Source organism: Tupaia chinensis, unplaced genomic scaffold, assembly GCF_000334495.1.
Source record: "Tupaia chinensis unplaced genomic scaffold, TupChi_1.0 Scaffold149851_1, whole genome shotgun sequence".
Lineage (NCBI taxonomy): Eukaryota > Metazoa > Chordata > Mammalia > Scandentia > Tupaiidae > Tupaia > Tupaia belangeri.
Window position 1 is genome coordinate 1,942,998 of NW_006209696.1, and position 12,414 is coordinate 1,955,411.

The 12,414-nt window shown below is 36.6% G+C and overlaps 1 pseudogene; it reads right to left on the bottom strand.

Moving 5' to 3' along the window:
- Positions 1 to 740: 740 nt before the first annotated feature.
- Positions 741 to 3,184, bottom strand: LOC102485501 (heterogeneous nuclear ribonucleoprotein A1-like; annotated as a pseudogene).
- Between the last annotated feature and the right edge of the window lie 9,230 nt (positions 3,185 to 12,414).

The following is a 12,414-nucleotide window of genomic DNA, read 5'->3' on the forward strand; positions in this document are numbered from 1 at the left end:
TGTTTTTTTTTTTTTTTTTTTTTTTTTTTTTTTTGCTATAGGACACATGTGCTTGCCAGAGAGAGATGGTGAGAGAGAAAGTAAGAAATCACTCCCCATTGGGGTAGGGGGATAGGGAGGGATGGCCATGCCATAATCTGATCTACTCCATTCTCCTCTTGGGACTTTGGAAAAGCATGAATGCACTGGACATGATTTTTTTTTTGACTTCTTCCTTTAATTTTATTATTTATTTATTATTATTATCTTAAGTTGCTATAGAGTATGTGTGCTCATCAAAGAGAGAGAGAGAAAATGAGAAACCAGGCTACCAGGTTCAGGACTAGAGCCAGGTCGGGCATGTGGAAGCCCAGCATTTCAAGCACCATGCCACCTGCTGACTCCCAAAACATCATTCTTTATTTATTTATATATATTTTTAAAGACACATTTATTCAGCATCATGGTCAGACTATTACATTTAGCAATCAACAGCATGGATGCACACACACACACACACACACACACACACAGGACATTAAAATCCTTTGTCGGAATGCTTTACACTTTCCACAGAACAGAAACTAAAATAACCTGTTAAACAATTAGTTACAAATACAGTCCTTGTGTTTTTTGCTCATACACATAAGTATTGCCTAAAACATGTCTTCTTTGTAGCAGCTTGGCCCTGCCACCACTGTGCTTGGCTGAGTTGACAAATCTGTTGTAAACTGTAGCTTCCCTGTCACTTCTCTGGCCCTCCTCTCCTGCTAAGCTTTGTTTCCTTGCATTTCATTAAACCCTTCTGCCCCTGCCATAGCTACTGCTGCTGCTGGAACCGCCATAGCCACCTTGATATTATGGTTTGGCAAAATATTGGCCTCCACTTCCATCAGGACCAGAGCTTCTGCCTCCAAAGTTTCCACCCTTCATGGGTCCAAACTAATTTTTTTTTTTTTTGAAGAGGTTTTTGCCAAAGGACGCATGTGCTTGCCAACAGACAGAGAGAGACAGAGAGGCAGAAAGTGAGAACTCACCTCCCAGCGGGGGTGACCAAGCCACCATCCCTTCTCCTCCATTCTCCTCTCGGGATCTTGGGCATGCATGCACACGCGCCCGGCATGAGTTTTAAGCCACCGGGTCTGGGACGCAAACCACGGTCAGCTATGTGGGAGTCCAGAGACATAGCCATTACACTAACTGCTGGTCCCATGGGTCCAAACTTTGAAGACTGATTGTTATAATTGCCAAAATCATTGTAGCTTCCACCACCTCCAAAACTGCTTCCATCACTACCAAGTCCATTATAGCCATCCTCACTCCCACCATATCCACCACCACCACGGCTGCCACCAAAGCCACCATGACCACTGAAGTTTCCTCCACGACCAAAGCTGTCATTACCACTAAAACCACCTCCTCGACCACCACCGAAGTTTCCAGGAACACTTCGACCTCTAGGGCTGGAGGAAGCACTAGCCATTTCTTGTTTGGACAGGGCTTTCCTGACTTCACAGTTGTGGTCATACACAGTATGGTGTTTCTGGATGACAATCTTATCTACAGAGTCATGATCATCAAAGGTTACAAAAGCAAAGCCCCTCTTCTTGCCACTGCCTTGGCCAGTCATGATTTCAATCACTTGAATTTTACCAGACTGTTCAAAGTGATCTCTCAGGTGATGTTCTTCAGTGTCTTCTTTAATGCCACCCACAAAGATCTTTTTCAGTTAGGTGGGCACCCAGTCTTTGAGAATCTTCTCTTGAGACAGCCCTCTTTGATTCCACATCTCTTCCATCTACCTTGTGTGGCCTTGCATTCATGGCTGCATCTACCTCCTCCACAGTGGCAGACATGACAAACCCAAAGCCCCTGGAGCGCTTGGCGTTTGGATCTCGCATTACCACACAGTCCGTGAGCATGCTCAGGCTCTCATCAGTTCTTTGAAAGCTCAACCCTCTGATAAAGAGTTTCCGCAGCTGTTCCATCTCTTTGGGAGACTTCGATGATGCTTTCCCGGCAGCGTCCACAGGCTGAAAGGAGTAAGCTAATGAACATATTTCCAAAACATTCTTAAAAAGAGACAACTGGGAGCACCAGCAGTTGGCATAATGGCTATATAGCTGGACTCTCATGCAGCCACTGCCATTCAAGTCCCAGACCTGGTGGCTTAAATTCATGCAGGATGTGTGTGCGTGCGTGCCCAAGATCCTGAGAAGAGAATGGAGGAGAAGGGATTGCAGCGTGGCCATCCCCCCTGGTGGGTGATTTCTTCCTTTCTGTCTCTGTGTCTCTGTCTTTCTGGAGAGCACATGCACCCTATAGCAAAAACAACTTTAAAAAAAAAAAAGAGAGAGAGAGAGAGAGAAAGACAACCTGAGGGCCGGTAGATGGTGTGGTAGTTAAGAGCACTGGACCCCAACCTGGTCAAACATGGTTCAAGTTCTGGACCTGGTGGCTTGAGCCATGCTGTTTTTAATAAAAGTAGAAAACCAAAACCAGTATCACCTTAAATAATATCAACTTTCTAGATCAGTGTTGTCCAAAAGACACACGTTCTAATTTTAAATTATCAGTAGTTGCATTTAAAAAGTAAAAAAACAAAAACAAAAACAAAAAAAGCCTATGAGTTTAATTTAATAAAGCATTTAACCCAATCTGTTCAAAATGTTAAAAAATATTAAACACAAAATTAAAAAAATTGATATTTTTGAAAGGTTTTTGCTATAGGGTACGTGCACTCACCAAAAAGATAGAGAGAAACAGAGAGAAAGAAAGCGAAAAATCACCCCTGAGGGGACGGCCACACTGCAATTTCTTCTCCTTCAGTCTCCTCTCAGGATATTGGGCATGCACGCACATGCTCCCTGAGTGAGTTTAAGCCACCGGGTCCGGGACTCAAATAGCAATCGATAACATGGGGGTCTAGTGACATAGCTATTATGCCAGCCTCTGGTCCCTAAAAATGATATTTTACCCTTAATTTTTATATACAATTTTTCATTTTAAGGTGCATAATATAAGTTTACAACTCCATTTTTATTGGAAATACATAATCTGTATTTACAATGCATGATAATTACACTAAAAAAGTAAATTCATATAATCAATTTCTTCCAAATATATTTTTCTAAGAATCAAATACTAATGCAGCCTGATCTGTAGCACAGTGATTAACACTGTGCATTAGGAGCCAGATACCCATGGTCGATTGTGGTTCAAATCCCAGCCATGGATGCTTGAAAACCTTGATAGGTGTGTGTGTCTGCATGCCCAAATCCTCACAGGAAAAAGAAATTTGAGGCATCACCATACTCAATTGATAGATGCTTTCCCTCTCTCTTTATATCTGGAAAGTGCATAACCCCTGTGGCAATTAAAAAAAATAAGTACCCATGAATCATTTTTTCTTAACATGTGCATTTAATATTCCTTTTGCATTAGTTGGAATATAGACTAAAGGGCTATAATTGATAATCTCAAAATACAGGTGATGAAATAAAATGAATACTGCATTGCTTGTCTATTTTGTAACTGTTCAAGTTATTAACTGTAAAACAGGGCTTGCATGATTGCACAGTGGTGCTGTATGTAGGACGAGGGTGCTTCTGTCTTCCATCAGAGCAGGTGGTACTTGCCCTTGTGCACATCCTCAAGGCTGTTTCACCATCACATGCCCCTTCCGTTCTGTTACAAGGGGAGGATTTTTCCTTGAAACAGACTATTTCCACTGGCAAGAACAAGGTACTAGCTTTAAGCTAGAAATAATTATTGAGATGCTGAGATGTATTCAGATTCCGAGCATATTTAAAGAAACTATCCAAATTGTTTTTCTTGATTTTTTTTTTCTTTTAGGTTTTGCTATAGGGCATGTGCACTGGATGGAGAAAGACAGAGAGAAATATTTCTCCATCTGAGAAGTATTTTATGTTGGGTAAAAGTCTTTTTATAGGCAAAGTGATAAATAGTGATTGAATGTTTAAAAAATATTTGGAATAATAATAATCTGGAAAAAATAATGAAAAGCTATTGGATGATGATGGGGATTTTAATCTCTTTGTATTAACTGATATGCATGGTATTCCTTCTGGCAAAAGAAATGTAATACACTGTAAAGGTATATGTGATTCAATGTAATATAAACAAGATTATGATAATAAATACATTCTTAAAAATTAAGAAATTAAAAAAAAAAGGAAAAGAAATCACCCTGCATGCATGTATACCTGCCCAGCATGATGTTTAAGCGCCAATTTGGGATTAGTACTAGAAACACTGAAGACCAACACAGGCCGATTTGGTGTCTCCTGACTCCTGAACTATTTTCAATGTGTCCTTCCATGAAGAAGTAGCAAATGAACTTTCTAGGGTCTCTTTTTACAGGATTCTGATCCCCTTTAATAGGGCTCTGCACTCATGGCCCCACCTCCTGGAAGTCCACTTCTGAATCCCATCACCTTGGAGATTTGGTTATAAATTTTGAGGAGAAACAGATATTCAGTCTAGACTATAATTCTGCTCTTTTTTTTTTTTTTGGAGAGGTTTTCGCTATAGGGCGCGTGCGCTCGCCAGACAGGGTAGGATACATAGACAAAGAGACAGAAAGCGAGAAATCACCCCCGAGAGGGGATGGTCACGCCGCAATCCCTTCTCCTCCATTATCCTCTCGGGATCTTGGGCATGCATGCACACGCGCCCGGCATGAATTTAAGCCACCGGTTCTGGGACGCGAACCGCGGTCGACTACGTGGGAGTCCAGAGACATAGCCATTACGCTAACTGCTGGTTCCCAATTCTGCTCTTTTTTCACTTTTCTCCTTTCTCTTCTTTTTTCTTTTCATTTTCTTTTTTTTTCTATTCTTCTTCCTCCCTTCCTTCCTTTTCTCATCCTTTCCAATTCTTTCTCTCGTCTTCCTCCCACCACCCTTTAATCTTATTTCATCCCCTGTTTGATCTCTTTCTAGTCTGTAAATCCTTGTTCTCTTTCTTAGGAAACACTCATGTTTCTAAGAATAAACCCAAAGAAAACTGAAACAATTATGAAATTAAGTTGTCTAATCCAAGTATATACTGCATGTTTTCTATCTCTATTCTAACTTCTTCTTTGTCCAATAAAAATATCTGATTGCTTGCTTGTTTTGAAACACATGAGGCTTTGCCATTTTAAAAATGTACGTATTGTTTTTATCAGAGGGTGTAGTTTATATGATCACAATGATGAGAGTAATGCTTGTGATTGAATCCATTGCATAGTATAAAATCAATATCTATAAATATACTACATGGCTCTGAAAAAAAATACTTTAAACTGCTGTTTTAATAAGGTTAGTTTAGCTTATTTTTGGACATTAATTGCCTAGAATTTATTTTTCTATAATTTTAAACTTTCTGTTTTACATCTCTGTCTCTCTCTCCCTCTCTTTCTCTCATTTTAGAAAGATTTTTGCTATAGGACATGTGCACTCACTGGAGAGACAGAATTAGAGAGATAGAAAGTGAGAAATCACCCCCAGGAGGGATGGCCATGCCACAATCCCCTCTTTTTTATTCTCTTGTTGGGATTTTGGGCACCCACACACATGTGCCATGGTTGAGTTTGAAGCCACTAAATCCGGTACTCCAACCATGATTTTGCAATCCTTCACCTCCATTCTCCTCTTGGGATCTTGGGCACGCAAGCACACGAGCCTGGCGTAAGTTTAAGCCACCGGCCACCAGGTCCGGACTCAAACCGTGATCAACTATGTGGGAGTCCAGCGACATAGCCATTACGCTAACTGCTGGTCCCATGTCTAAATTTCTTTTGATCGATCCTTTTTCTCTCTCTCATTTCCATTTTATAAGTGTTTATTGTTCATTTTGGAAGGTATTAATTTCTATATGATCAAGGAATGAGAAGAATCAACATTTTAACTTAAATCTTGAATTCTTTTCAATTGTGTGTGTGTATATTCATCAGAAAAATTGTAACAAATTTTTCCATTTTTCTATGTAAAAGCATGTCATATTAAAATGTAACAGATATTTAAAAAATATGCTCTTGTTAAGATATGTATATGGATTTCTGACTCTGTTAATGTGCTACAGTTTTTCTGAAGGTCAAATCTTGAAATCTTTATATTTGACTCTTCCATTCACTTCTAGTCATTGAATCCAGTTCATTTTGATGCATGACCAACCTAGACTCCCTTTTCATTCCATTCCTTCTCTTCCTAAAGCAAATCCTTATTGCCTTATTGGTTTATTATTTTGATACCCAAGTGAATTCTGGATTTAGTTGTCAATTTCTTTTCATTATTCTGATAAAAAGCTTATAAAATTCACTTATTATTTTTCCCTAACATCAAACAAAATAATATTTGCCTAAACTCAAATGTCATATGATTATCAGGTGTGTGATAAAAACACTTCAAAATCCTGCAACTGATACTAATGTTCGTTATAATCTACTTTTATAAAATCTAGCTAAAATGACAGCTTGTTAATTATTACTTAACCCATGTCCCCTACAGCTGGAAATACTACAGCTAACATTTGAGTAGTCACAATATAACAGATGTGGTTATGGTCACTTAACATGATAAATCTCTAATCATATTGAGGGTTGATGATTGAACTTTGGCATAGAAGTTATTTGCCCAAAGCTATACAACTAGTCAATGCTAACATTCAAATTTAAATTCTGGGCATCTGCCTTGAAATCTTGTATCCTAAACTGCTCATGCAGTTTTATAAGTACCATTAAGTTGATGCAAATTGTATTGAGATGATAGAATAAAGTTGCTTTGTTAAAATAAAAAAAAAGCAAAGCATGTTACTTTCTATAGTTCTCAGATAAGCTTGTTTCAGTAGGTATACAATGTTACTTATTAAAGTAGTGATTACAACCCTAATTACAATGTATTTTAGCTTTTATAAAAAGCATTGGCATGTTATGCTGTAAATGTAGGCCTTTGCTAAGATTGTACCTCTAATGTTTTAGGACACCTGGCTAAGTCACTAAATTAACTCGGAGAAATTAAGGCTGCTTTAATATATACACACATTACTATTACACTGATTGAAGTTTTTCAATTTTCACATCATTGTAATGTGTAGATACAGTTTCTTACCATTCTGTCGTTATGTTTATTACCACAAAGAAGTTGATATTTGTAAAATTATTATGTTACTTCTTAGCATCTTTATATTTATCAAGGTGCTCCAGTTTTTGTCTTTTTTTCCCCATAGGATGAAAGTAGAACAGCTGTTGCCAACTCATGACATGTGGACTTTCTTTTTTATTACAATGTATTTCCATTTGAGTACATGGGGTATTTCTCTTCATAATCTAAATACCAAAATATCTACTGATGTTGATGCATAATCTCTCAGATAAATTTTCTTTAGACATCCTGGAATTATAAAATCTTGAAGCTCTAGTAGCTACTACTACGTTTTACTCAGTGCTGCAGGGAGGAACCTCGTTACATATTTACATGGCAAAGCTATATGCTTGCTAGCTGACTTTTGGCATCAAAGGGAATTCCTTTGATATTAACAACTGCTTTGAGGAGATTTGGGAAAAACTTTTGTAAAAAATCTGACAAAGGAAATCAATAATAAGCCCTTCAAGATGGAAGAGTTCTTTCTCTACTTTTACTTTGTTGAAAACATCTGTAGTAGTAAATAATAGCAAGGCTTTTCTTTTTGCTAAATAATGTATTTTTTAATCATTGTACTTTAGATTCTTTTAAAATTAAAACTTAAATTTAATAAACTCAGGTAAATCTTTCTTTTGAGTTAAGTTTAATAATTATAAGCAAATAGGATCTTAGTGATAAAAACTCTTGTGGTTACATGCAAAATTTGTTTGATATAGACAAACAAATGATATCAAAATATTACTATTAATGCTGTACCTTAACCACCACACTACCTCCCAGCCCCTGGTTTTCCTGTTTTAAAGAGTATACCATAAAAAGCCGACAGGTGGTGGGACCAGCAGTTAGCGTAATGCTAAGTCACTGGACTCCCATGTAGTTGACCGTGGTTCCAGGCCTGGACCTGGTGGCTTAAACTCATGCCAGGCATGTGTGCGTGCGTGCCCAAGATCTTGAGAGGAGAATGGAGGAGAAGGAATTGCCGTGTGGCCATCCTCCCTGCGGGGTGATTTCTTCCTTTCTGACTCTCTCTGGTGAGTGCACATACCCTATAGCAAAAACCTCTGAATATCCCTTCAATTGTCTCTATCTGCTTAACTACCTAAAAGCAAATTCTCAATGGTTGAAAATCCTGTTAATTACCTGTGGTATTCCAATTAGGTTTTAAATATTTACTTCTAAATATTTATGAACAACCAATGATTATTCTATATTCGAAGAATGGCTTCAACATGAAAGAAAAACAGTATTCATTAAAAAAATAAAGGTACTAGATAATGTCAAATTAATGCAAGAATTAAAAAAGAGAACTAAAAATCACTTTTTTAGAAAGATATTACTTCCTGATGATAATGTATTTGGTAATGTCTTTGGCTTGATTAACATGAACCATATTCATTGCTAGTGAAAAAGAAAAACACAAAACTGTGGATTCACACTGTGAAGATATACAGTGAATAAATGTAAAAAAACTGTGTTTACACACTGTGAAGATATACAGTGAATAAATGCAAATAAAAAGTTTTTTTAAGCAGATAATATATCTGTAAGACAAAAACATGATAAAGACAATACCAACAGCCAAAAGTGTTTATTGAAAATTCACAATATAGGGACTAGCAGACGGAGTAACAATTACGTTGTTGGATGTCTAGATAGTTGATTGCGGTTCGAATCCCAGAACCAGAGGTTTAAAACACACTGGGCACATGTGCATGCATGCCCAAAATCCCAAAAGGAGGATGGAGGAGAAGGTATTGTGGCATGGCCCAAACTTCTGAGGTGTTATTTTTTGTTTTTGTCTCTCTGGTGAGTGCATACGCCCTCTAGGGAAAATCCCTCTTAAAAACAAACAATCAAACAAACAAACAAAAAGAAAGAAAGAAAATTCACAATACATTTGATTCAATTAAAAACAAAATTAAATTCTCAATACACCATTGGAAGAAATTCAGTTGCAAGAGGAAAAGTCCTAACATTTGGGATGGAACACAAAATGAACTTGTACTTTATTATTATTATTTGATTAACTATGCTGAAATCCTGATCTCAGACCTATAGTCTCCAGAATAGTGAAAAATAAGTATGTGCTGTTCAACTGAGTGATTCTCTGGTACTTGTTATAGTGTTCCAAGCTCATTAAGATGATTTTCAATACAATGCTAAAAATTGAAAGATTTTCTTTTTGGTTTTCATATTCTTTTCAAAAGTTTATAATTATATTATGTTGCAAGTTTCATAATGCCTTTATTGCTTCAAACCAACTGAAAACGTTAATTTAAAGGAGTTTAAAAGCTCCCTTTCTTTTTTTTTTTTTTTTGAGAAAGAGATTTTTTGCTATAGCGTATGTGCGCTCACTGGAGAGACAGAGAGACAGAAAGTGAAAGTGAGAAATCATCCCCCCACCTCCCCCCAGGGAGAGGGTCATGCCACAATCCCTTCTCCTCCATTCTCCTCTTGGAATCTTGGGCAAGTACGCACATGTTCCCAATGTGAGTTTCAATATACCAGATCCGGGACTCAACTACCTGGGACCAGAAACATAACCATTATGTCATCTGCTGTCTTCTATTCTCCAGGAACAAACACACTGGACATTTCCTGAAAACATGTGCACTATCTATAGAATATTTTGTGTAAAGGCTCAAGACTGGCTACAGCTAATTAAGGGAATATCTAATGGGCATGGGGTATTCTATTTTGTTGTATTCTGGTTAAAATATGTACACACACACACACACACACACACACATATATATGGGGGGGACAGAGAGAGAGCATTTTTGTTATTACTTATAGGAAGTTAAAACAAATGGCCTTTTAATATAAACAGAAATTAAGGAGTATAAATAGAGGAACTACATGGCAACAGTGATGCATAAGAAATACTTTACTAAAGCACTTCCCCAGAGCAGGCACTAAGTAGGAAGACCACTAAACCATCTTCTTGACATTTTATTCTGATAGTCATTTCCATACATAAGCAAAAAGTATTGTGCCTGCCTTTGCTGCCAGTATAATGGAGTCCCCGCAGGAAAACAATGAAAGAAGCACTTATACACACACACACACACACACACACACACACACACGCCAATGGCAAAGAAGCAAGCCATTATTAAAAATGATTGCTTGAAAGAGGTCATACTTTTCTTGTAAAGGTCTTAGCAGTACACAAGCTTGCTTCTGTTATCTACTTAACATTCTAAATATATACACGGAATATATCAAGTCAGTTATTATCAGCGTTATTGCCAGATTTTATCAACTCAGTATTTATTAGACACTATTCTTTGAAGTGTTCCTGTTGGCCAGGGAAATTTAACATTTACGTGCATCCATTTGCTGTATTTTCAAAACACTTAACGTGTCCTTTTTAATGGAAATGATTTTTTCACGAAAGATAGTATAGAATCTTGAAATCATTTTATCTTTTAGACATTAGTTTCCTTCCTTATTTTTATTTCAAAACGGGGAGACAGAAGAGTTTTAGACAAAAGAAAAAAAGAACAAAAACAGGAAGAGTGAAAAAGAAACCTTGAACAATAAACATTTACTATTGCTTGCATCTATGAACAGTGAATTAATTTCTACAGAATTCCTGTAATTTCTGTTCATTCTCATTTAGCAGAAGTTTAAAATAAAAGAGGCCTAATGTAGTCAAATTGTTTCATTGAGATTTTTTAAATTTTTGATTTAATGAAACCTTTCTCCTTTTTTTAATTCCTCTCAGTAACTCATTTCTTTGCTATTATGACTTTTGGAATTATATAAAAATTCTAAAACTTGCTTCTGTAGGAAAGAATGTATAAGTATATACAAGTTCTAAAACTTGCTTCTGTAGGAAAGAATGTAATAATGCCCTCTTAAAATAATGTATTTTATGTTTTAATACTTCCTAATTTCAATGAAAATATTTTGTTTAATATCTCAAAGTTCAGTTATGGAGTAAATAGTCCTAGATTAAAATTTTATGAAAATGATCACCTCTACTTTATTCAGCAGTGCAAGTTATTAAAACTGTGAACTCTGATTTTATATTTAATATTTTATAATTGTTTTAAATAATTTAATGTGACTTTTCATCTCTCTCTTTTTAAAAGATTTTTTACAATAGCAAGTGTGGTTGCTAGAGAGAGAGAGTGAGAGAGAGAGAAAGTGAGATATCACTTCTGAGGGAAGGCAGTCACTTCTTCACTCTCTCAGGATTTGGGGCACACGAATTCAGGTGTTTTCAAGCTATCCAGTCCAGGACTTGTACTATGGAGTTCGCCATGTGGGATCCAGTGTCTTAACCCTGCCCCCTTCTGGCCCTACTTTGCATCTTTGTATCATTGACCAGTAATTAAAAGTACTAGAGTAGGCTGTTTTGTTTTCTGCTGCAATTAGCATTGCAGGCATTTTTATTTAGACCACATTATTGATTAAAACTGACATTCCAATACTTTCAAATTTTATACTAAGTATTTGTTTTGTTGTTGTCGTTGCTTTTCAATTATTAGAGGACATGTGCCCTACCCAGAAAGAGACAGAAAGAGAAAAGAGAAGTAAGAAAGTATCCTCCAGGGTGGAAATGGTACCTCACAACCCCTTCTTCTCCTCTTCACCTTTAGGGAACTTGGCCACATACTTTTCTCCTCTTTTCCTTCTTTATTTTATTTACATTTGATCACTGTGCAACATAGTTTTCCCAGCATGAATGAAAACATATTTTTTCAAGCCGCTTATAAGGACCTGGGACATGTGTTGGCCACGTGGAATCTAGCCATCTTAAAGTACAATGCCACTGGCTGTCTTTAAATTTTTTTCTATTAAACTTATTTCTCCTTCAATAAACTATACATTTTCCTTTGTAAAAATGGTAACATGGGGGCCGGCAGGTGGCACGGTAGCTAAAGGCACTGGACTCCCACATGGCTGACAGTGGTTCAATTCCTGGACAGTTTGCTTTTTCACTTTCCCTCTCTCTCTCTCTCTCTTCCTGTACCCCTCTGATAAATTTAAAAAATATGTATGAATAAAGCTAAATAAAATAATTTAAAAAAATGGTAATATGTATTAAAGCATCTATGTTTTTAGTAATTTTGCAAAGGTTGGGGAGATCAGACTATTTGTGGAAGTGGTTTCACTGAACCTTAAATATTATGGTTTGCTTGTGTTTTTTTTAATAAATGCTATGATGTCTCGTTCAAATATATAGTTTATATATTTAGGTTAATTTTTATTTTTTAAAGTTATTTTAATGTGAATAGAGGATAAATACACTTACAGGTAGTTTTTACAGTACATACAT